A 26,446-nucleotide genomic window follows, 5' to 3' on the forward strand; every position below is an offset into this window, starting at 1 on the left:
AGCTGCAGGCCAGAGTCAAACCAGCCTCATCTTGCTACACTAGTAGTTCTCAACCTTTTTGAGTCGCGACCCCCAATATAACATGAATGTTGTCCGCGACACCCGCTTACTGAACAGAATCTCATAGTTCAGATCATACAAACTCAGTTGATAAAACACATTTTGGACAAATAATGAAGCACAAAAAAGAAACCAAATGTCTAAAAAAAGACACAAAATGTTTAAAAAAAAGAAACAAAATGACCAAAAAAGACACAAATTGACCAGAAAATGATCAAAAAAAGACACAAAGTGACCAGAAAAGACACAAAATGACCAAAAAAGACACAAAATGACAAAAAAAAGACACAAAATGACCAAAAACGACATAAAATGAATAAAAAGACACAAAATGTCTCAAAAAAGACACAAAATGACCAAAAAAGGAAACAAATTGACCACAAAATGATCAAAAAAGACACAAAATGACCAGAAAAGACATGAAATGACCAAAAAGACACAAAATGACCAGAAAAAGACACAAAATGTCTAAAAAAAAGACACAGAATGACCAAAATGATTTGGCGACCCCCAGAAATCATCTCGCGACCCCAATTGGGGTTGGGACCCCAAGGTTGAGAACAGCTGTGCTACACCACCGTGTAGCCCACATAGAATTAGAATACGTTACACGGGTCTGCAGGCTCCTGGAGGTTTGGGATAACTAACTGGTCATTAGGGTCTCACTGATCATTCATGAAATATTTCACAGAAATTTGGGGAAATATTGATTGATTGTTATTATGCCAAAAGGGAAACTGAATGTGTGAACATGCACAAATAGCAGTGAGAGCTCACATGACAGACAGAAGAACACACTGCAGCAACAAGCAGCTGCAGTCTGTAGGCAGTGCATCAAAACTAATATGAGCATAAGTGCAGACAAAACAACAGCAATAAATAATACATGATATTGTACAGAACAAGCTGAAGGATTTTTTTTATTACATCTTAATTGCTGAAGTGCAAGAAATACATCATGTACAGTGCTTTTCTAATTTCATGCTCAGTTTAATTTACACCATCAAACAGACCATTTATGAAGATACAATTGGTTGAGGATAAGTTGAGAGTAGTGCTTTGATTTGTGGATAAATTGAGAAACAAATGAGGTGAAACAATTTGTCCCAAAAGCCCTCGTGATCAGCAGCAGCTACAGTACAGCAGGTTATTGATGCTAACAGTCATTTCCACTGGAGGTGTGGGTCTGGTTCAAGTGAAGGACTGGAATCATTTGAATGCGAGGCTTCAGTTTCCATAGTGATGCAGAGGTTTTTATAGATCCCAGTACTCCCTTTAACAACAGTTTGACATGCTCCACACACACACACACACACACACACACACACACACACACACACACACACACACACACACACACACACACACACACACACACACACACACACACACACACACACACACACACACACACACACACAGAGAAATGTCTTTGATGTTAGCTTGGACTGAATTTGAACCCACCATCCTCTGGTACGATGGTACAACACAGACATCAGCAGCAGCTTCATCTTCTTAAAGGAGGAAGAGAAAAGAGAAATAGTGGTGTGCTCAATGTTCCGGGACTATTATATCCATATATAGTCCAGCTCTATATCAAAGTGTGTTTCTAGTTGTCAGGGAGTACTGCTGTATTATGTAAAAAGTTGTATAAAGCCTTCTTTGTCACCAACGGGAAGTCTTATAAGTTGCCTCAAGTGATGTCAAGAGTTTGAAAGTTAAAAAAAAAAATCTGGGCATGTAGAGTTACCAGACCTCTGCTCATCTCAATTTTTTTTTTTTTTATTACTTTATTGCAGGTTATGGGATTACAAATATTAGCAGCTTCATCACATATTCAATTCATCCTGCCACATTTATGGATTTTTTACAAGAGGCAGTGCCAAAATAATTAAAAAAAACAAGTTAATAAATATTCATGTTTAATTGTTTGCTTATTTCATTGAGGAAAAGAAAGAGACGAAAAGAGAAAAATAAAAATTCTAAACGGTTCTAGTTTTCCACTCCATTTATTTCCATTACCCATTTACTCCAGTTTCTTTTAAATTCTTCTCTGTTTCTCAACTTATAGGTGATTCTTTCCATTTCCAGCAAAGATCAGGCTACGTCACAGACAGTGACACCATGACATCTGACCAATCAGTATGATAATAATATAATAATATTAACTTTATTGACCTCGACCTCAAATGTAAAAATGAAAAATTTAGAAAAAAAATCTGCAAGAAAAAGTCGTACAAACAGAGTTGTTCTTCAGTGACTTTGCAAATTTACTAGATTAAAGTGGCAAATCTACAAGAAAAAAAGTTGCAGATTTAAGAGATTTAAAGTAGCAAATCTGTGCGAAAAAAGTCACAGATTTAAGAGATTTAAAGTAGCAAATCTGTGTGAAAAAAGTCGCAAATTTACGAGGAAAAAAAGCAACTTTTTTCTCGCAGATTCACCACTTTAATTCTCATAAATCTGCGCATTTTTTATCGTAGATTTGCCACTTTAATCTTGTAAACTTTTTCTCTAAATATTACCCCCCTCCCCCGGGTCTGTACGTTGTTTTTTTTACACATTCTGGCAGTATGTAATATCCTCCAATATTCTCTAGGGTTGAAATTTGGAATTTGCAAGTATTTCACTGAGTGCCCTATTAAGGGTTAACTGGAGCTATGACTGCGTATCAGAACTCACTGAGTTGAATCACGGCTGAGCTTTCAGTGCTGCTCGCTAAGTGAACTGAGAACAGTCATTCAATAATAAGCCAATGAGCTGAGAATTTATTTGGATAAAGCTTAGGTTTGCAAACAATCACATAATATCACCACACCTAATTTTGTGTGCTTGCTTGCAAAAGCACACTAACTACTATTCACCGGGCTTATTCTTCTTCTTTTTATTATTCCGTGTCATTTTTCGGTCGACTACTCCTCCCAGAGTTTTGGCCGCACATACACAAAAAAGGTATCGACCGGCTCACCCATGACAAGTGTGCTATTGCTTTTCTAAGGGTTTTGACAAACGGTTTGCAAATTATTGGGCAAAAACACGTCAAAAAATTTTGTAACCCTATGGCAGCTATTCTCAACCCCCAATTTAACATGCATGTTGTCAGCGACCCCCGCTCACTGAACACAATCTCACACGCACAGTACAGATCACCCAAAAAAGAAACAAAATGACCACAAAGACACAAAATGACCAAAAAAAGAAAACAAAATGACAAAAAAACACAAATTGACCAAAAAAAGACACAAAATGACCAAAAGACACAAAATGACCAAAAAAAGAAAACAAAATGACCAAAGATGACACAAATTGACCAAAAAAAGACACAAAATTACCAAAAAAAGACACAAAATTACCCAAAAAAGAAACAAAATTACCAAAAAGACACAAAATGACCAAAAAAAGAAAACAAAATGACCAACAAAGACACAAATTGAACAAAAAAAGACACAAAATGACTAAACAAGACACAAAATGACCAAAAAAGAAAACAAAATGACCAATGTCCAGGCCGCAAATTTCACTCTACAGAAATAATTTATACATAGAAACGTCGGAAAATTTGTCCTCTCACTCACAATCCTCTGGTAAAGCTGTCAGAGTTATAGTTTGGGCGTAGGACACACAAAAGCGCCACCAACACGCACCAACTGCCTCATTGGCTTCCATATTAAAAACGCAGGAAGATTTCTGAAAAAGGAGATCTAACAGTTTTTTTTAGATCGCTCTAACAAAGCTATTTTTTCATCTTTCATCAAAAAAAAAACATATGTAGATGTTCAGGAAGAACTCAGGACGCTCAAAGTGAAGTCGGATCAATGATAGGTATTATGGTTTTGCCAAAAATGCTTTCTGTTCGAGGCCAGAATTTCCAGTTTGTCGACCTCTGGCTGCTCAGTGTGGCGGAACTGTCTCCACCGTCAGTTAATTTCAGTTGATTGCTCTGCTCTGATTGGTCGACTCCACCTGGCCACCTGGTTGCTTAACTACCAAAGCCCCCCCCCTCCTCCAACACAGACATCTTTACTCTAACTCAGCAGTTCCCAAACGTTTTTAGCTGCGCACCCCCTTCTATGTCCCAACCGTGTTGACGCACCCCCAATCCCCCACACCTTCAAAAAAAACAAAATGCAATAAGCTTTTTCATAGCCATATTAAAGGCGGCATGTTTAATCATGCTTAAATGAGAACACATATAATAAAATAATCACCATCACAACAATGCGGTCTCGCATTTGAATTAACCTGAACACAGTTTCAATATAATGCAACAAAGTTATGCGCAAGCTTACACTTTTAAGAGCAAAGAGGATGATGACAGGCTCAGGATCAGAGGCAGAAAGCACATAAGTTGGGGAAAATGTTATAATATTTTGAGCCGCGTTGAACAAAAATTGCAGCAAGTTTAAATGAGCGTGGAGCTGAACAACCCGTCATAATCGTATCATCATCATAATCATCAATCATAACACAGGTTGGAAAAATGGAAGAAGATAACTTCTTCTACACTTCATTTGAAGATGAAGTGCATTTAGAATAGCCTGCATTTATTTATTAATTAATATTACAGTTTTTGATTTTACATTTTACAAAGGAAATGTTAATTTTCACTTCTTTATTGTGTGGGGGGAAAAAATTGAATTGTGTTATTATCAGACCGCCATTACATTTTTCATCTCGCACACCCCCTAGCGGAAGCTCGCGCACCCCCAGGGGTGCATGCACCACACTTTGGGAATCCCTGCCCTAGACAATAACAGGTTGTCTTACATAGTTTTTGCTGCTTCTTCTAGGGTGGGTAGATAGATATCTTATCTTATTAGGTGAACGGCCATGCATTCATATATTTTTTTCTCATGATAACGAGTTAATTTCATTTGTTTTCTCGAGATAATGAGATAATTTTCTGGAGATCTGTAGTCCAGACACGTAGCCAGCAAAGGGCCCGCCCATTATACTCACTGGCCCACCCAGCCAAGTATGATAAAAACATATTTTGTTACAAAAAAATATAAACATGTATGTAACAAAGGAAATAAATGTATAATTGTATTTGTAACCCAGCCCATGTGGGATGAGCCTCTCCACACCCTGGAACTCTGCGATGTGTTGTTTATGATGTAGGAGGAGGGACCAGTCGGACATGGGTGGTCGTTATATTTGCGGCTCAACTATAGCACATGACACAGAAATGCCGTGCCACCCACCTTCCTACAAGTGCTGATTGCACTTAGATTTTTATGATTTTCATGCTTTATTTCTTACAGTATTAAACGGTAGATAAGGTGCCAACGGACAGCATAACATAGGCCTGCATCAGACAGAATTCTCACATTAACAGCAAGTGGTTTCAGTACCACGGACAGCTCATGCGTAACAGAAAATGCGCAGATCATAGCCTACGGCAACCAGTTAGTGTGGAAACCAGTAAGGACACAACACCGGCCTTTAGACTTTCTGTTTTCTCACGCCAGTGTTAACTTGTACTGTTTAAGATTGAGCTGCCAGCCGTTCACAGCCGTGTTCACATTGTTTTATAAATGTGGTTCATATCAGACTGCTTGTGAACTTACAGTCCTGAATTGTGACCACTGTGAAATGCGACATGACTGTTCAGCCTGAGGTTGCATTGGAAAACATCAGAAATATATCCGATTTAGGATCACAAAGAGACCCGGTTCTGATTTGAAAAAAATTTGATTCCATGTGATCTGTGCTGCATACTGTACAAAACAAAACAAAAACAGACACATATAAGCCAAAAAAAAAAAAAAAAAACAGATTTGGGCCACTTTTGCTTGCAGTAGCCGATGTTTTGTGGCAATCTGCCATAAAAATTGTCTGCTTTATTTGAGTCTATATTTTAATATTCAAAATCCACACCCCAGTCAACTCTCCCTTGTTAAGCCAATAGGAATCTGGCATTCATTGACTTTATTCTTTAAATACTCGGCAAAAAAAAGATAGCTGTGTAATTTACCATACCCTGGACCAGTAGTTCTCAACCTTTTTGAGTCGCGACCCCAAATTTAACATGCATGTTGTCTGTAACCCCCCCTCACTGAACAGAATCTCACAGTTCAGATCATACAAACTCAGTTGATGCGACAAACTTTGGACAAATAATGAAGCAGAGAACAACTAAAACATATCTCTGTCTGTGCATTTATATATTTTTTTTTATATTTTATTGTTAGTTTTAATCTAAGTCCTTTGCTATAAGTTTAAAGGTCCATTCTGACCTCCTGAGTGTGCAACAGTCAACTTCAAGCCAGAGACTCCTTGGAAAGTAATAACTTGCTACTTTGGGATTTGTCACAAAATTACCCAAAAAAGAATCAAATTGACCTCAAAATGACACAAAATGATAAAAAAAGACATAAAAAAACATAAAACGACCAAAACATTACATAAAATTAAGCAAAAAGGGACTCAAATTGACTACAAAATGACCACAAATAGACACAAAATGACCAGAAAAGACACAAAATTACCTAAAAAAGACACAAAATTACCCCCCAAAAAAAGACACAAAATTACCAAAAAAGACAAAAAAAAAAAAAAAAAAAAAAAGACACAAAATGACTAAAAAAACACAAAATTACCAAAAAGACTAAAACATATGAACACTTTAACACAGTGGAGACAGAGCTGACTTCCAAAATGATTTGGCGACCCCCAGAAATCATCTCACGACCCCAATTGGGGTCGGGACCCCAAGTTTGAGAATAGCTGCCCTGGACAACAGGCTCCCCGTGGTGGTAGCCACAAGAACATATTGAATTCTTCAGACCCCGGGAATGAGAGGTTCGCTCAAACACAATGGCTCTAATTGATATTTATTTATGTGATGGTGACTCTCTAACTGCTCAGTTGTAACCTCCTGTCCCTTGGAAGAATTGCAACATTCAGTTCACAAAGTAGAAGTAATGGTGTGGGACATGAAAATTGAAAAGGAACATATACCATAGTTAAATCAACCTCTGATGGAAATCAGACATGACATTAATGACAGTCAGGAACATGGATACCGGAATACAAAGGAGTTTTTGGTCCAAAATACAGAGTACCTTAGAGATCAGCTCAGAGACACTATGAAATGGCCACAACAGCATCACTCAAAACTCTTAAAGATATACATTGGGTTCTGTCCACCGTGGTTGAGATAATCCGCCGGCTGCAGGAAGAAATAACTTCTTGTAGCCTTAAGCTACACAGTGTCTATGAGGAGGTTACTGCAGTAAGACAACCACTCTACATGATTTTACTTCAATCCAATCCACTTTATTTGTATAGCACATTTAAACAACAAAAACATCTCCAAAGTGCTGTACATAGAATCAACAATAAAACAAACATTTCCATATAACAATCAGCAATAAATAATAAGTGTATTACTCTAAAATTATGCTATAAATAAAACAATAAAATCAAACAGATAGTAAAATAAATAAAAGACATAGTTTGAAGTAGTCAAAGAAATAAAAGACACAGAGGACCACAAAACTCACGCAAAGTTAAAAAGCCAGGGAATAAAAATGGGTCTTAAGACGAGACTTAAAGCACTCCACCGTGGGGGCTGTTGGGACATGGAGGGGGAGGGCATTCCAAAGTCTGGGGACCACCACAGAGAAAGCCCTGTCCCCCCTGGTTTTAAATTTCGCTCTAGGCACCACGGGCTGGAGCTGGCCCTCGGACCTCAATTTGAGCGATGGAGTATAGATTTGGATGAGGTCCTTGATGTACTATGGGGTCAGTCCATTCAAAGCTTTAAAAACAAACAAGAAAATCTTAAGATCAATACGAAAATTAACAGGGAGCCAGTGCAAAGACATGAGGATTGGGGTATTTACTTACAGATATCGGTCACTTTGTCGGTGCTGGAAGTCAGATATCACAGAAGGCAAAGAAGCCTCTTTCATAGTGCCGTCCTGCAAATGTCCCGCTATATTGCCGGAAAGATCTGTCCCAGCTTTTCGCCTTAGGGCGTTCATAGTGATCCCACAAAGGCTTGATATTCGTGCCCTCTCATAGTGCAGTCCAGCGTCGTGGAACGAGGTGATCCATGTTTTGAAGCTGCCATCCACTGTGCCATCTTGGAACTCCTTCAGATGAAACCATCTAGCAAGTCTACATACCAGGATGTCTCTGAGAACTCCTTCCTGGAATGTTTAATGAGAATTCAATATCAGGATATCTTCAAAAAATACAAGACCTATAAAACAGTGCTTTGCTATATAGGTGTTGATTGGGCTCAGCTCTGCTAATAATACAAATTAAGAAAAGCAGGGAAATTGCAGCTTCATAAAGACCCTGGATTTCATGGGCTCTTTCTCATAGACTTCCAGAGGTAATGTGTACTCTGTTGTATTTATGGAGTATTACACCCATTCGGTTGAACTTTACAGAAGAGAGGGTGTCCAAGTCACTCACCAACAAATTATGTATCCTGTTACCCCTAAATTCCACTGCATGCATAATGGCTGCAGATCTGTCGGCGGAGCCAATACGCATTAATTATAATCACTGTGTGAGGTTCCACCGACTCCAGATCCACTGCGTAGTGAGTCCGTCGTCGCACCGCCATCCATCAGCCCTGGCAAAACTTGCACAGAGCTTCTATTTTTGACGGACGATGGAGCATGGCGCATCAATTCAGCACAGAAATGAGACCATGTGAACCAGTAACTCCGCCGTTGATACCATGTGAACCAGTAACTCCATGCGAACCTGCGACTGCTACTGAGACCATGCGAACCGGCGACTGCCACCGAGACCATGCGAACCGGCGACTGTGTCGCTGAGAGACCATGTGAACCGGTGACTCTGTCGCTGAGACCATGTGAACCAGTAACTCTGCCGCTGAGACCATGTGAACCAGTAACTTTGTCGCTGAGACCATGTGAACCAGTAACTCTGCCTCTGAGACCATGCAAACCAGTAACTCTCCCGCTAAGACCATGCGAACCGGCGACTGCCACTGAGACCATGCGAACCGGCGACTGCTACTGAGACCATGTGAACCGGCGACTGCCACCGAGACCATGCGAACCGGCGACTGTGTCGCTGAGAGACCATGTGAACCGGTGACTCTGTCGCTGAGACCATGTGAACCAGTAACTCTGCCGCTGAGACCATGTGAACCAGTAACTTTGTCGCTGAGACCATGTGAACCAGTAACTCTGCCTCTGAGACCATGCAAACCAGTAACTCTCCCGCTAAGACCATGCGAACCGGCGACTGCCACTGAGACCATGCGAACCGGCGACTGCTACTGAGACCATGTGAACCGGCGACTGCCACCGAGACCATGCGAACCGGCGACTGTGTCGCTGAGAGACCATGTGAACCGGTGACTCTGTCGCTGAGACCATGTGAACCAGTAACTCTGCCGCTGAGACCATGTGAACCAGTAACTTTGTCGCTGAGACCATGTGAACCAGTAACTCTGCCTCTGAGACCATGCAAACCAGTAACTCTCCCGCTAAGACCATGCGAACCGGCGACTGCCACTGAGACCATGCGAACCGGCGACTGCTACTGAGACCATGTGAACCGGCGACTGCCACCGAGACCATGCGAACCGGCGACTGTGTCGCTGAGAGACCATGTGAACCGGTGACTCTGTCGCTGAGACCATGTGAACCAGTAACTCTGCCGCTGAGACCATGTGAACCAGTAACTTTGTCGCTGAGACCATGTGAACCAGTAACTCTGCCTCTGAGACCATGCAAACCAGTAACTCTCCCGCTAAGACCATGCGAACCGGCGACTGCCACTGAGACCATGCGAACCGGCGACTGCTACTGAGACCATGTGAACCGGCGACTGCCACCGAGACCATGCGAACCGGCGACTGTGTCGCTGAGAGACCATGTGAACCGGTGACTCTGTCGCTGAGACCATGTGAACCAGTAACTCTGCCGCTGAGACCATGTGAACCAGTAACTTTGTCGCTGAGACCATGTGAACCAGTAACTCTGCCTCTGAGACCATGCAAACCAGTAACTCTCCCGCTAAGACCATGCGAACCGGCGACTGCCACTGAGACCATGCGAACCGGCGACTGCTACCGAGACCATGTGAACCGGTGACTGCCACCGAGACCATGCGAACCGGCGACTGTGTCGCTGAGAGACCATGTGAACCGGTGACTCTGTCGCTGAGACCATGTGAACCAGTAACTCTGCCGCTGAGACCATGTGAACCAGTAACTTTGTCGCTGAGACCATGTGAACCAGTAACTCTGCCTCTGAGACCATGCAAACCAGTAACTCTCCCGCTAAGACCATGCGAACCGGCGACTGCCACTGAGACCATGCGAACCGGCGACTGCTACTGAGACCATGTGAACCGGCGACTGCCACCGAGACCATGCGAACCGGCGACTGTGTCGCTGAGAGACCATGTGAACCGGTGACTCTGTCGCTGAGACCATGTGAACCAGTAACTCTGCCGCTGAGACCATGTGAACCAGTAACTTTGTCGCTGAGACCATGTGAACCAGTAACTCTGCCTCTGAGACCATGCAAACCAGTAACTCTCCCGCTAAGACCATGCGAACCGGCGACTGCCACTGAGACCATGCGAACCGGCGACTGCTACTGAGACCATGTGAACCGGCGACTGCCACCGAGACCATGCGAACCGGCGACTGTGTCGCTGAGAGACCATGTGAACCGGTGACTCTGTCGCTGAGACCATGTGAACCAGTAACTCTGCCGCTGAGACCATGTGAACCAGTAACTTTGTCGCTGAGACCATGTGAACCAGTAACTCTGCCTCTGAGACCATGCAAACCAGTAACTCTCCCGCTAAGACCATGCGAACCGGCGACTGCCACTGAGACCATGCGAACCGGCGACTGCTACTGAGACCATGTGAACCGGCGACTGCCACCGAGACCATGCGAACCGGCGACTGTGTCGCTGAGAGACCATGTGAACCGGTGACTCTGTCGCTGAGACCATGTGAACCAGTAACTCTGCCGCTGAGACCATGTGAACCAGTAACTTTGTCGCTGAGACCATGTGAACCAGTAACTCTGCCTCTGAGACCATGCAAACCAGTAACTCTCCCGCTAAGACCATGCGAACCGGCGACTGCCACTGAGACCATGCGAACCGGCGACTGCTACCGAGACCATGTGAACCGGCGACTGCCACCGAGACCATGCGAACCGGCGACTGTGTCGCTGAGAGACCATGTGAACCGGTGACTCTGTCGCTGAGACCATGTGAACCAGTAACTCTGCCGCTGAGACCATGTGAACCAGTAACTTTGTCGCTGAGACCATGTGAACCAGTAACTCTGCCTCTGAGACCATGCAAACCAGTAACTCTCCCGCTAAGACCATGCGAACCGGCGACTGCCACTGAGACCATGCGAACCGGCGACTGCTACTGAGACCATGTGAACCGGCGACTGCCACCGAGACCATGCGAACCGGCGACTGTGTCGCTGAGAGACCATGTGAACCGGTGACTCTGTCGCTGAGACCATGTGAACCAGTAACTCTGCCGCTGAGACCATGTGAACCAGTAACTTTGTCGCTGAGACCATGTGAACCAGTAACTCTGCCTCTGAGACCATGCAAACCAGTAACTCTCCCGCTAAGACCATGCGAACCGGCGACTGCCACTGAGACCATGCGAACCGGCGACTGCTACTGAGACCATGTGAACCGGCGACTGCCACCGAGACCATGCGAACCGGCGACTGTGTCGCTGAGAGACCATGTGAACCGGTGACTCTGTCGCTGAGACCATGTGAACCAGTAACTCTGCCGCTGAGACCATGTGAACCAGTAACTTTGTCGCTGAGACCATGTGAACCAGTAACTCTGCCTCTGAGACCATGCAAACCAGTAACTCTCCCGCTAAGACCATGCGAACCGGCGACTGCCACTGAGACCATGCGAACCGGCGACTGCTACTGAGACCATGTGAACCGGCGACTGCCACCGAGACCATGCGAACCGGCGACTGTGTCGCTGAGAGACCATGTGAACCGGTGACTCTGTCGCTGAGACCATGTGAACCAGTAACTCTGCCGCTGAGACCATGTGAACCAGTAACTTTGTCGCTGAGACCATGTGAACCAGTAACTCTGCCTCTGAGACCATGCAAACCAGTAACTCTCCCGCTAAGACCATGCGAACCGGCGACTGCCACTGAGACCATGCGAACCGGCGACTGCTACCGAGACCATGTGAACCGGCGACTGCCACCGAGACCATGCGAACCGGCGACTGTGTCGCTGAGAGACCATGTGAACCGGTGACTCTGTCGCTGAGACCATGTGAACCAGTAACTCTGCCGCTGAGACCATGTGAACCAGTAACTTTGTCGCTGAGACCATGTGAACCAGTAACTCTCCCGCTAAGACCATGCGAACCGGCGACTGCCACTGAGACCATGCGAACCGGCGACTGCTACCGAGACCATGTGAACCGGCGACTGCCACCAAGACCATGCGAACCGGCGACTGTGTCGCTGAGAGACCATGTGAACCGGTGACTCTGTCGCTGAGACCATGTGAACCAGTAACTCTGCCGCTGAGACCATGTGAACCAGTAACTTTGTCGCTGAGACCATGTGAACCAGTAACTCTGCCTCTGAGACCATGCAAACCAGTAACTCTCCCGCTAAGACCATGCGAACCGGCGACTGCCACTGAGACCATGCGAACCGGCGACTGCTACTGAGACCATGTGAACCGGCGACTGCCACCGAGACCATGCGAACCGGCGACTGTGTCGCTGAGAGACCATGTGAACCGGTGACTCTGTCGCTGAGACCATGTGAACCAGTAACTCTGCCGCTGAGACCATGTGAACCAGTAACTTTGTCGCTGAGACCATGTGAACCAGTAACTCTGCCTCTGAGACCATGCAAACCAGTAACTCTCCCGCTAAGACCATGCGAACCGGCGACTGCCACTGAGACCATGCGAACCGGCGACTGCTACTGAGACCATGTGAACCGGCGACTGCCACCGAGACCATGCGAACCGGCGACTGTGTCGCTGAGAGACCATGTGAACCGGTGACTCTGTCGCTGAGACCATGTGAACCAGTAACTCTGCCGCTGAGACCATGTGAACCAGTAACTTTGTCGCTGAGACCATGTGAACCAGTAACTCTGCCTCTGAGACCATGCAAACCAGTAACTCTCCCGCTAAGACCATGCGAACCGGCGACTGCCACTGAGACCATGCGAACCGGCGACTGCTACTGAGACCATGTGAACCGGCGACTGCCACCGAGACCATGCGAACCGGCGACTGTGTCGCTGAGAGACCATGTGAACCGGTGACTCTGTCGCTGAGACCATGTGAACCAGTAACTCTGCCGCTGAGACCATGTGAACCAGTAACTTTGTCGCTGAGACCATGTGAACCAGTAACTCTGCCTCTGAGACCATGCAAACCAGTAACTCTCCCGCTAAGACCATGCGAACCGGCGACTGCCACTGAGACCATGCGAACCGGCGACTGCTACCGAGACCATGTGAACCGGCGACTGCCACCGAGACCATGCGAACCGGCGACTGTGTCGCTGAGAGACCATGTGAACCGGTGACTCTGTCGCTGAGACCATGTGAACCAGTAACTCTGCCGCTGAGACCATGTGAACCAGTAACTTTGTCGCTGAGACCATGTGAACCAGTAACTCTGCCTCTGAGACCATGCAAACCAGTAACTCTCCCGCTAAGACCATGCGAACCGGCGACTGCCACTGAGACCATGCGAACCGGCGACTGCTACTGAGACCATGTGAACCGGCGACTGCCACCGAGACCATGCGAACCGGCGACTGTGTCGCTGAGAGACCATGTGAACCGGTGACTCTGTCGCTGAGACCATGTGAACCAGTAACTCTGCCGCTGAGACCATGTGAACCAGTAACTCTGTCGCTGAGACCATGTGAACCAGTAACTCTGCCTCTGAGACCATGCAAACCAGTAACTCTCCCGCTAAGACCATGCGAACCGGCGACTGCCACTGAGACCATGCGAACCGGCGACTGCTACTGAGACCATGTGAACCGGCGACTGCCACCGAGACCATGCGAACCGGCGACTGTGTCGCTGAGAGACCATGTGAACCGGTGACTCTGTCGCTGAGACCATGTGAACCAGTAACTCTGCCGCTGAGACCATGTGAACCAGTAACTTTGTCGCTGAGACCATGTGAACCAGTAACTCTGCCTCTGAGACCATGCAAACCAGTAACTCTCCCGCTAAGACCATGCGAACCGGCGACTGCCACTGAGACCATGCGAACCGGCGACTGCTACTGAGACCATGTGAACCGGCGACTGCCACCGAGACCATGCGAACCGGCGACTGTGTCGCTGAGAGACCATGTGAACCGGTGACTCTGTCGCTGAGACCATGTGAACCAGTAACTCTGCCGCTGAGACCATGTGAACCAGTAACTTTGTCGCTGAGACCATGTGAACCAGTAACTCTGCCTCTGAGACCATGCAAACCAGTAACTCTCCCGCTAAGACCATGCGAACCGGCGACTGCCACTGAGACCATGCGAACCGGTGACTGCTACCAAGACCATGTGAACCGGCGACTGCCACCGAGACCATGCGAACCGGCGACTGTGTCGCTGAGAGACCATGTGAACCGGTGACTCTGTCGCTGAGACCATGTGAACCAGTAACTCTGCCGCTGAGACCATGTGAACCAGTAACTTTGTCGCTGAGACCATGTGAACCAGTAACTCTGCCTCTGAGACAATGCAAACCAGTAACTCTCCCGCTAAGACCATGCGAACCGGCGACTGCCACTGAGACCATGCGAACCGGCGACTGCTACCGAGACCATGTGAACCGGCGACTGCCACCGAGACCATGCGAACCGGCGACTGTGTCGCTGAGAGACCATGTGAACCGGTGACTCTGTCGCTGAGACCATGTGAACCAGTAACTCTGCCGCTGAGACCATGTGAACCAGTAACTTTGTCGCTGAGACCATGTGAACCAGTAACTCTGCCTCTGAGACCATGCAAACCAGTAACTCTCCCGCTAAGACCATGCGAACCGGCGACTGCCACTGAGACCATGCGAACCGGAGACTGCTACTGAGACCATGTGAACCGGCGACTGCCACCGAGACCATGCGAACCGGCGACTGTGTCGCTGAGAGACCATGTGAACCGGTGACTCTGTCGCTGAGACCATGTGAACCAGTAACTCTGCCGCTGAGACCATGTGAACCAGTAACTCTGTCGCTGAGACCATGTGAACCAGTAACTCTGCCTCTGAGACCATGCAAACCAGTAACTCTCCCGCTAAGACCATGCGAACCGGCGACTGCCACTGAGACCATGCGAACCGGCGACTGCTACTGAGACCATGTGAACCGGCGACTGCCACCGAGACCATGCGAACCGGCGACTGTGTCGCTGAGAGACCATGTGAACCGGTGACTCTGTCGCTGAGACCATGTGAACCAGTAACTCTGCCGCTGAGACCATGTGAACCAGTAACTTTGTCGCTGAGACCATGTGAACCAGTAACTCTGCCTCTGAGACCATGCAAACCAGTAACTCTCCCGCTAAGACCATGCGAACCGGCGACTGCCACTGAGACCATGCGAACCGGCGACTGCTACTGAGACCATGTGAACCGGCGACTGCCACCGAGACCATGCGAACCGGCGACTGTGTCGCTGAGAGACCATGTGAACCGGTGACTCTGTCGCTGAGACCATGTGAACCAGTAACTCTGCCGCTGAGACCATGTGAACCAGTAACTTTGTCGCTGAGACCATGTGAACCAGTAACTCTGCCTCTGAGACCATGCAAACCAGTAACTCTCCCGCTAAGACCATGCGAACCGGCGACTGCCACTGAGACCATGCGAACCGGTGACTGCTACCAAGACCATGTGAACCGGCGACTGCCACCGAGACCATGCGAACCGGCGACTGTGTCGCTGAGAGACCATGTGAACCGGTGACTCTGTCGCTGAGACCATGTGAACCAGTAACTCTGCCGCTGAGACCATGTGAACCAGTAACTTTGTCGCTGAGACCATGTGAACCAGTAACTCTGCCTCTGAGACAATGCAAACCAGTAACTCTCCCGCTAAGACCATGCGAACCGGCGACTGCCACTGAGACCATGCGAACCGGCGACTGCTACCGAGACCATGTGAACCGGCGACTGCCACCGAGACCATGCGAACCGGCGACTGTGTCGCTGAGAGACCATGTGAACCGGTGACTCTGTCGCTGAGACCATGTGAACCAGTAACTCTGCCGCTGAGACCATGTGAACCAGTAACTTTGTCGCTGAGACCATGTGAACCAGTAACTCTGCCTCTGAGACCATGCAAACCAGTAACTCTCCCGCTAAGACCATGCGAACCGGCGACTGCCACTGAGACCATGCGAACCGGAGACTGCTACTGAGACCATGTGAACCGGCGACTGCCACCGAGACCATGCGAACCGGCGACTGTGTCGCTGAGAGACCATGTGAACCGGTGACTCTGTCGCTGAGACCATGTGAACCAGTAACTCTGCCGCTGAGACCATGTGAACCAGTAACTTTGTCGCTGAGACCATGTGAACCAGTAACTCTGCCTCTGAGACCATGCAAACCAGTAACTCTCCCGCTAAGACCATGCGAACCGGCGACTGCCACTGAGACCATGCGAACCGGCGACTGCTACTGAGACCATGTGAACCGGCGACTGCCACCGAGACCATGCGAACCGGCGACTGTGTCGCTGAGAGACCATGTGAACCGGTGACTCTGTCGCTGAGACCATGTGAACCAGTAACTCTGCCGCTGAGACCATGTGAACCAGTAACTTTGTCGCTGAGACCATGTGAACCAGTAACTCTGCCTCTGAGACCATGCAAACCAGTAACTCTCCCGCTAAGACCATGCGAACCGGCGACTGCCACTGAGACCATGCGAACCGGCGACTGCTACCGAGACCATGTGAACCGGCGACTGCCACCGAGACCATGCGAACCGGCGACTGTGTCGCTGAGAGACCATGTGAACCGGTGACTCTGTCGCTGAGACCATGTGAACCAGTAACTCTGCCGCTGAGACCATGTGAACCAGTAACTTTGTCGCTGAGACCATGTGAACCAGTAACTCTGCCTCTGAGACCATGCAAACCAGTAACTCTCCCGCTAAGACCATGCGAACCGGCGACTGCCACTGAGACCATGCGAACCGGCGACTGCTACTGAGACCATGTGAACCGGCGACTGCCACCGAGACCATGCGAACCGGCGACTGTGTCGCTGAGAGACCATGTGAACCGGTGACTCTGTCGCTGAGACCATGTGAACCAGTAACTCTGCCGCTGAGACCATGTGAACCAGTAACTTTGTCGCTGAGACCATGTGAACCAGTAACTCTGCCTCTGAGACCATGCAAACCAGTAACTCTCCCGCTAAGACCATGCGAACCGGCGACTGCCACTGAGACCATGCGAACCGGCGACTGCTACTGAGACCATGTGAACCGGCGACTGCCACCGAGACCATGCGAACCGGCGACTGTGTCGCTGAGAGACCATGTGAACCGGTGACTCTGTCGCTGAGACCATGTGAACCAGTAACTCTGCCGCTGAGACCATGTGAACCAGTAACTTTGTCGCTGAGACCATGTGAACCAGTAACTCTGCCTCTGAGACCATGCAAACCAGTAACTCTCCCGCTAAGACCATGCGAACCGGCGACTGCCACTGAGACCATGCGAACCGGCGACTGCTACTGAGACCATGTGAACCGGCGACTGCCACCGAGACCATGCGAACCGGCGACTGTGTCGCTGAGAGACCATGTGAACCGGTGACTCTGTCGCTGAGACCATGTGAACCAGTAACTCTGCCGCTGAGACCATGTGAACCAGTAACTTTGTCGCTGAGACCATGTGAACCAGTAACTCTGCCTCTGAGACCATGCAAACCAGTAACTCTCCCGCTAAGACCATGCGAACCGGCGACTGCCACTGAGACCATGCGAACCGGCGACTGCTACCGAGACCATGTGAACCGGCGACTGCCACCGAGACCATGCGAACCGGCGACTGTGTCGCTGAGAGACCATGTGAACCGGTGACTCTGTCGCTGAGACCATGTGAACCAGTAACTCTGCCGCTGAGACCATGTGAACCAGTAACTTTGTCGCTGAGACCATGTGAACCAGTAACTCTGCCTCTGAGACCATGCAAACCAGTAACTCTCCCGCTAAGACCATGCGAACCGGCGACTGCCACTGAGACCATGCGAACCGGCGACTGCTACCGAGACCATGTGAACCGGCGACTGCCACCGAGACCATGCGAACCGGCGACTGTGTCGCTGAGAGACCATGTGAACCGGTGACTCTGTCGCTGAGACCATGTGAACCAGTAACTCTGCCGCTGAGACCATGTGAACCAGTAACTTTGTCGCTGAGACCATGTGAACCAGTAACTCTGCCTCTGAGACCATGCAAACCAGTAACTCTCCCGCTAAGACCATGCGAACCGGCGACTGCCACTGAGACCATGCGAACCGGCGACTGCTACTGAGACCATGTGAACCGGCGACTGCCACCGAGACCATGCGAACCGGCGACTGTGTCGCTGAGAGACCATGTGAACCGGTGACTCTGTCGCTGAGACCATGTGAACCAGTAACTCTGCCGCTGAGACCATGTGAACCAGTAACTTTGTCGCTGAGACCATGTGAACCAGTAACTCTGCCTCTGAGACCATGCAAACCAGTAACTCTCCCGCTAAGACCATGCGAACCGGCGACTGCCACTGAGACCATGCGAACCGGCGACTGCTACTGAGACCATGTGAACCGGCGACTGCCACCGAGACCATGCGAACCGGCGACTGTGTCGCTGAGAGACCATGTGAACCGGTGACTCTGTCGCTGAGACCATGTGAACCAGTAACTCTGCCGCTGAGACCATGTGAACCAGTAACTTTGTCGCTGAGACCATGTGAACCAGTAACTCTGCCTCTGAGACCATGCAAACCAGTAACTCTCCCGCTAAGACCATGCGAACCGGCGACTGCCACTGAGACCATGCGAACCGGCGACTGCTACTGAGACCATGTGAACCGGCGACTGCCACCGAGACCATGCGAACCGGCGACTGTGTCGCTGAGAGACCATGTGAACCGGTGACTCTGTCGCTGAGACCATGTGAACCAGTAACTCTGCCGCTGAGACCATGTGAACCAGTAACTTTGTCGCTGAGACCATGTGAACCAGTAACTCTGCCTCTGAGACCATGCAAACCAGTAACTCTCCCGCTAAGACCATGCGAACCGGCGACTGCCACTGAGACCATGCGAACCGGCGACTGCTACTGAGACCATGTGAACCGGCGACTGCCACCGAGACCATGCGAACCGGCGACTGTGTCGCTGAGAGACCATGTGAACCGGTGACTCTGTCGCTGAGACCATGTGAACCAGTAACTCTGCCGCTGAGACCATGTGAACCAGTAACTTTGTCGCTGAGACCATGTGAACCAGTAACTCTGCCTCTGAGACCATGCAAACCAGTAACTCTCCCGCTAAGACCATGCGAACCGGCGACTGCCACTGAGACCATGCGAACCGGCGACTGCTACCGAGACCATGTGAACCGGCGACTGCCACCGAGACCATGCGAACCGGCGACTGTGTCGCTGAGAGACCATGTGAACCGGTGACTCTGTCGCTGAGACCATGTGAACCAGTAACTCTGCCGCTGAGACCATGTGAACCAGTAACTTTGTCGCTGAGACCATGTGAACCAGTAACTCTGCCGCTGAGACCATGTGAACCAGTAACTTTGTCGCTGAGGCCATGCGAACCAGTAACTCTGCCTCTGAGACCATGCAAACCAGTAACTCTCCCGCTAAGACCATGCGAACCGGCGACTGCCACTGAGACCATGCGAACCGGCGACTGCTACTGAGACCATGTGAACCGGCGACTGCCACCGAGACCATGCGAACCGGCGACTGTGTCGCTGAGAGACCATGTGAATCGGTGACTCTGTCGCTGAGACCATGTGAACCAGTAACTCTGCCGCTGAAACCATGTGAACCAGTAACTTTGTCGCTGAGACCATGTGAACCAGTAACTCTGCCTCTGAGACCATGCGAACCAGTAACTCTCCCGCTAAGACCATGCAAACCGACGACTGTCACTTCTAATGTTTTAGAAGATAAAACTAATGTTAATTGCAAAATGAATGTCATTGAAAATAATGTTAATGTCATTGAAAGGCCTTGAAAATCTACCATTGCTTTTTTTGTTTGTTTGATGTGCTTCTCTCTGGGTCAGGATTTGCAAAACTATCGTAAAATTTTGAAGCAAACAAGTAGATTGATAGTTATGTAGATAGCTTTCCCCTGAGACGCCGGTGTTGGTCTCTTGCATGCAATGTTTAGACTTACCCTTTCCGCCCCCTCCCCAGCAACAACAATTACAAATATCACAAAAGTTTTGTTAATCTAAAAAGTTACCATCAAGATGTAACCTCTCCTTGGATGGAAGTGTGTGCAATGGTTGGTTTAAAAAAAAAAAAAGATGATGTTTAGTATGATTGACTTGCATTAAGTCACGTATTTAAATATACATTTCATGTTTGTGTTTGTTGAAATGGAATACAGACAATGTTTTGTGTATCACTTTGTGCAGAATTAACAATTGAAGAATTTTTTAAAAAGCTTATCTTTTCAACTGGTGAACGGGGGCAAGTGGGTCCAGAGGTCATCCAGCTGTTCTTGGACTGTGGGGGTGTCTGTATTTTCAGAACCTGATGACACACAATACCAAATGTATTCATACATTATAAATACTCAATTGTGAATTAATATTTTATTATTCAAAGGAAGTAGTTAAGACAGCAGATTGTATTATCAGGCCATGTCTGTGTCCACTGTGATGGGGGAAAAAAACAAACCCATACCTTGCAGACTGGAGAAGGAGTTGTGGGTCCGTTATCCATCATCCACAGCCGGCTGGTTGACGGAGGTCTTTGAGGTACCCCATGGTCGGAAGTGGTTGGGCTAAGTGAGGCAGGATCTGCAAGGTCGAGACTTGTCCAACGCACTTTCTGAGAGGCATCTTGGAAGCAGTGGTCTTCCTCGTCTCACTTGGTCCTGCAATATACAATAGCCTGTACAACAATAACTCATAAAATAACACAATTGTAACAATAATATGCAACTGTAAGTGATTTGAACTAAATCAATTTGCTAACTTAGCTGTCCCTAGACCAGCATAAAAAGCTAAATTATACAAACTAAATACCCTACTATAAACCTAACCTATTCCTAACCTAACCTAAATATAAATGTGCAAAAAATATGAAAAGTTAGCTTAGTCTGTCTTGAAGATGCTGGACACAGGAAACCTGGAAAAGTCAGAAAATGCAGTGACTTCTATACTATATATTGAGGACCACATGCTGAAAAATCTGCATAATGACAACAAACAACAACATGGTGATGGCTTCTCTGGTTTTAGCCTACAAAATAAATAAATACAACATGTTAATGAGACAGCAATACTTAATTAGATGAGAGTTTGACCAAGCGTCAATTAATGAATGAACATTATTGTTACCAATTTTTTTTTACTAGTTACTAGTTTTTGTACTAAGAATCTATTTTCCCCCCATTCTCTGATTTAAAAATAAATAAATACACGAATAATACTAATAATATTGATTATCCCAAATACACCTCTCCTTCAGATATATTTGTATATCACTATACATGACATCACAGAACAGTGGTTGAAAGGTCTTTATAAATAATAATTTCAGTGTTTCTCAACATTACAGAAGCATTTTTTTAAAATTGCTTACCTGAAAAGGTGAAGACAAACAACTGAATGCTGAAGGTCAATGAAGAACTGGATACTCAAGTCTCTTAGGTGAAGTAGTGTTTATCTAGAACAGGATGACAACCGTGAGCATTGCAGCAATGTAACAATAATGTGTCATTAATGTTTTAACTAAATTAATGTATCACTTATTCATAAAAATCAGTATGAAGCTGAATATAATAATTTGGATTAAATACACATATAGCACCTCAAGAAACATAGCAAAATTTTCAGCATATGTGCCCCTCTGCATCCTTTATAGATAACATAAATTTTAACTTTTCCTCATACATTTTTTTGTGTTTTATACATTTTTATAGCACCCATGGTCCTCAGGTGTCAAAAAGGACCTCATGACATTAGACTGGTTTTAGGAAATGTAGAAAAAAATATTACCAACTTTTTTTCACCTTTTAAGGTAAGGTTCATGACCAAAAAATATATTTCATTTTCTTTTTTTTTCATTATTATTGGTCAATTTTATTCAAATATACAAATATCAAAACATAAGTTTCACTAAAAGTTGACATGACCTACTCTGTGCATTCCAATCAAGAATTATTTTTTTCCACTATTACTATTGAAAAAAGTATCCAGGTTTTTTTTTAAACTTTTTTCTCTCTTGAAGTGGAGGCCTAATTTTGAATATTTGACTAAAATTGACCTATAATAAAGAAAAAAATGATGAAAATTATATATCAATCAATCAATTTCTGGGGCATGAGTTGCCTTAAATGATAAAATGATTAAAATAATAATAAAAATAATATTTTTTTTCTACATGTCCTAAAAACAGTCTTGTGTCATGGGATCCTTTCTGACCCCTGAGGACCATGGGTATATAGTCGACGGGAGGACCATACAAGGGTTAAAAAAGAAAATAATGCATAATTTATGAAAGTAGTTCATGTTAATAACAGCCTTTGACAAACACTCACCAGTAAATAAATGGTCAAGCTGTAAATCTGTGAGGTGAAAAACAGGATTAAAGCTTGCAAAGAAGATGAATATGAATGGATAGGTTGATAATTCTATTGACACCACAGCTCGGTAACACCATGGCAATAGTTAGGTAATAATCTGATAATAGTGGCGAATACTTTCAAAAGCTTTCAGTGTAATAGTACCCAAATGCACCCTATACTAAATTTAAGCCATTAATGTCTATGTCTCTGGTATTACAAATACACCTTATTACATGATAACCTCTATTATCAAAATAGTACTGCAGTATTAATATCAGAAGAAAACAGGATGAAAGCCTACAACGAAAATGCTTCACAGCACCACTTGAGGCCACACACACACACACACACACATACATGAATTAATCCAAAACTGTTTAAGCCTACATTTTCAACTTCCAATCTCTCTCTCTCTCTCTCTCTCTCACACACACACACACACACACACACACACACACACACACACACACACACACACACAGAGTACATTAATATTAGTCATAGGAACACATACTTCAGGTACCAGTTGACATGACAAATTGGAAAAAAGAAATGGTAATAGTTTTGGTAATAGTCTGCTAACAGTAGTGAGTAACATTGACACAATGTACATTTTAAATGGTGAAGTAAAAGTTCATCATTACAGTACATTTTTACAGCCCTGACTCCGTGGTTAAATGTATATCCCCATGATTATCTTTTCTTTTTCACCTCTCATTACCAAGTGACACGAGTTTCAGTTTAATATTATCCAAATACACCGAATGTTCAAATTTAGCCATTGATGAGTATGACATTGGTATTACTATCACACCTTATTACATAAGAATACCAAAACATCCTCACAAAAAACAGGACTACATTATTAAGAAGCTACCATCAAAATCCACATACAATTAGCTACATATCACAGCACAGGACAACATTAATCAAGGAAAATAGCATAAGCTAGCAATTTTTTAGCATTATTATATTATTATCAGCATAATGACCCCTTCCCAGATAGACACAAGACAAAACACAGCAATCATAAACTTTTGTGGCCTAGATTATCAACTCACAATGCATTATAGGCTGTCTGTCAGTAGCATCAAATCAGTCAAACCATGCAATGCACTCTTAGAATCAATAGTGTTTGCTAACACCAGACACATCTACTGTTATAACAACTGTTAGCATCATGGTAACTGTAACATGGAGTAACTGTAAAGATATTCTGCCTCGACGGACCATTTCTAAATTGCTTGACATGATGCTAAAGCTAGCTCGCTAGAGAGCGCTAGCTTAGACCTAAGACCAGTAGCCGCGACAAACATCGTCCAAAAAAACCTCAAATAACTTGCAACTACATTTCACAAAATTTTCGACAGTAGTTTAAAAGTTCAAATATGAAAATGCTAACATTATAAGGCACAATTGTAACGGTAGTATGCTAGCGAAATATACAGCAAATAAAAACATGTCTTCTTACCTCAGACGAAAAGCCAGAAAGGACGAGTCCCGCCAGCGGACAGGATTTACATCCAGCCAAAACAGATTCGCCCCATAACTGTGCTCCGAACATTTGTTAAACATGCTTCACCACGCATGGCATGGTCCAGGTCAGCCTCCTGACAGCAGATAGACGCAGGCCACACCGACACCAGGTGCTGCCGACCCGCTCCACCCCCCAGACGAGCTCCGGCTCCACATCCTCCTCTCTCCTGACCACCGCTCCAGTCTCTGATCAGGAAGTCTTCCAATGTTCATCAAACAACCGTTGTTGTTCTTTAGATGATGCCGCTACCAGCTGTCAGCAGTAAACTGAAAAGGCACCCACGTGGAGGGCTGGAAAATGACCAATCATAAGAGGCCTGGGGTCAGCCTTGGCCCCGCCCCCAATGTGTCAAAAGTCCTCGCTCCGCGCGAGCAGAGCTCCACCGCGAGCGAGCACGGGGAGGAATCTGCTTCATTCCGTTGCTGAATATGTGCGCGAAGATCAAACAAGTGCGCGCGGCAGTTGAAATCTGCGCGCGTGACACGAAATAAATGCGCTTGCACGACTTTTGACTCAAATATGACGCCATAAAGTAACAGCATTTTTTAACCTTTTTATCACAAGTGATGAAGCGTAGAGTTGTAGTCGTGAACGTCATGAAACAACCTTTGTTGTTCTTTAGATGATGCCGCCGCTCCCAGCTGTCAGCAGTAAACTGAAAAGGCACCCACGTGGAAGGCTGGAAAATGACCAATCATAAGAGGCCCGGGGTCAGCCTTGGCCCCGCCCCCAATGTGTCAAAAGTCAGTCACTCAGTTGCTGAATATGTGCGTAGATCAAACAAGTGCGCGCGGCAGTTGAAATCTGCCTGCGTGACACGAAATAAATGCGCGTGCAGATGTGTTATCGCTTGCGTGACTTTTGACTCAAATATGACGCTTTGTCGGACGACGGAGCACGGCGCATAAATTCAGCACAGAACAGATCGTTCGGGACAGGAAGTAGTGCACAGACACAAAATAAAACCGGTATATTTTCAAAATAAAATACCTCGGGTTCACGGCGGATCGTATTTCATAACTTGAAGACCTGAAATCAACAGGTTAGAGGTTTTCACTCGTCTTTTCACCCCACTGACACCGCTTACTCCGGAGCTTGTTGTAAACAAACAGAGATCGCTAAGGCTTGTTAACAAGCCGGCCGACTTCGTTAGCGCTCGTTAAGAGTCGCTGGATTTGTCTCCAGTCATTAACGAGGAGATGTTGATTATCTTCCAGTTATCAGAGGTGGGACCAAGTCATTGTTTTGCAAGTCCCAAGAAAGTCTCAAGTTTTTGCCCTCAAGTTCCGAGTCAAGTCCCAAGTCAAGACAGGCAAGTCCCGAGTCAAGACTGACAAGTATCAAGTCAAGTCCCAAGTCCAGCAGTTTGAGTTTCGAGTCCTTTTGAGTCCTTTTAACCACAGAGTAATAATATATTTACACAGATCATGTATGCTTTTAAAATCTGTTTTTATTTATTAAAACAAGTGCATTTGAAATTGCAGAAAAAATAGTGCTGGCATTGCACTTCCTAATTGCACTATTAACCAGTCATTTTTAACATTTAACTCGTATTTTGAAAGAATGTTCTTAATTTTAAATACATCTGAAAAAAACAAGTGCAACTGTAATTATTTGTTCAAAAGTGCTAACTTCATACTTCCATACCAATGATGCCATATTGCATTTTAACTAGTTCCACAGCAGTTTCTGCCCTGTCCTGTATTTATCTCATCTTATATTGTCTGTGTGTGTGTGTGTGTGTGTGTTTGTGTGCGTGTGTGTGTGTGAGAAACATAACAAATACATGAACATAACAATAAACAGGGTTGTGCTTTTTATATGTTAGGGCCCTATGCTGCATTGCATTTGCAAAAGACCAAATTGACCAAAAGTCTGTCAGTCATTTGTGCACGATGGGGACGTAGTATGATGCCACCATGGCTGAAAACTCGCTCCACTGGAGCACTGGAGGCAGGCACTGCCAGGACTCTGATGGCCACTCGGAACAGTGAAGGAAGAGTCTTCATGTTCAAAG

The 26,446-nt window shown here is 46.2% G+C and overlaps 2 long non-coding RNA genes across 2 annotated transcripts; both read right to left on the reverse strand.

Moving 5' to 3' along the window:
* Positions 1-7,470: 7,470 nt before the first annotated feature.
* On the reverse strand, positions 7,471-8,812 carry LOC131987982 (uncharacterized). Its single transcript, XR_009395845.1, has 2 exons — positions 7,915-8,812; positions 7,471-7,825 (listed from the first exon to the last, which is right to left on the reverse strand). It is a non-coding gene; the product is annotated as an uncharacterized LOC131987982 (long non-coding RNA).
* An 11,335-nt stretch (positions 8,813-20,147) lies between these two features.
* LOC131987981 (uncharacterized) lies at positions 20,148-24,492 on the reverse strand. The gene is made up of 5 exons (XR_009395844.1): positions 24,364-24,492; positions 22,866-22,892; positions 21,908-21,991; positions 21,005-21,451; positions 20,148-20,851 (listed from the first exon to the last, which is right to left on the reverse strand). It is a non-coding gene; the product is annotated as an uncharacterized LOC131987981 (long non-coding RNA).
* Between the last annotated feature and the right edge of the window lie 1,954 nt (positions 24,493-26,446).

Source organism: Centropristis striata, chromosome 16, assembly GCF_030273125.1.
Source record: "Centropristis striata isolate RG_2023a ecotype Rhode Island chromosome 16, C.striata_1.0, whole genome shotgun sequence".
NCBI classification, from domain to species: Eukaryota; Metazoa; Chordata; class Actinopteri; order Perciformes; family Serranidae; genus Centropristis; species Centropristis striata.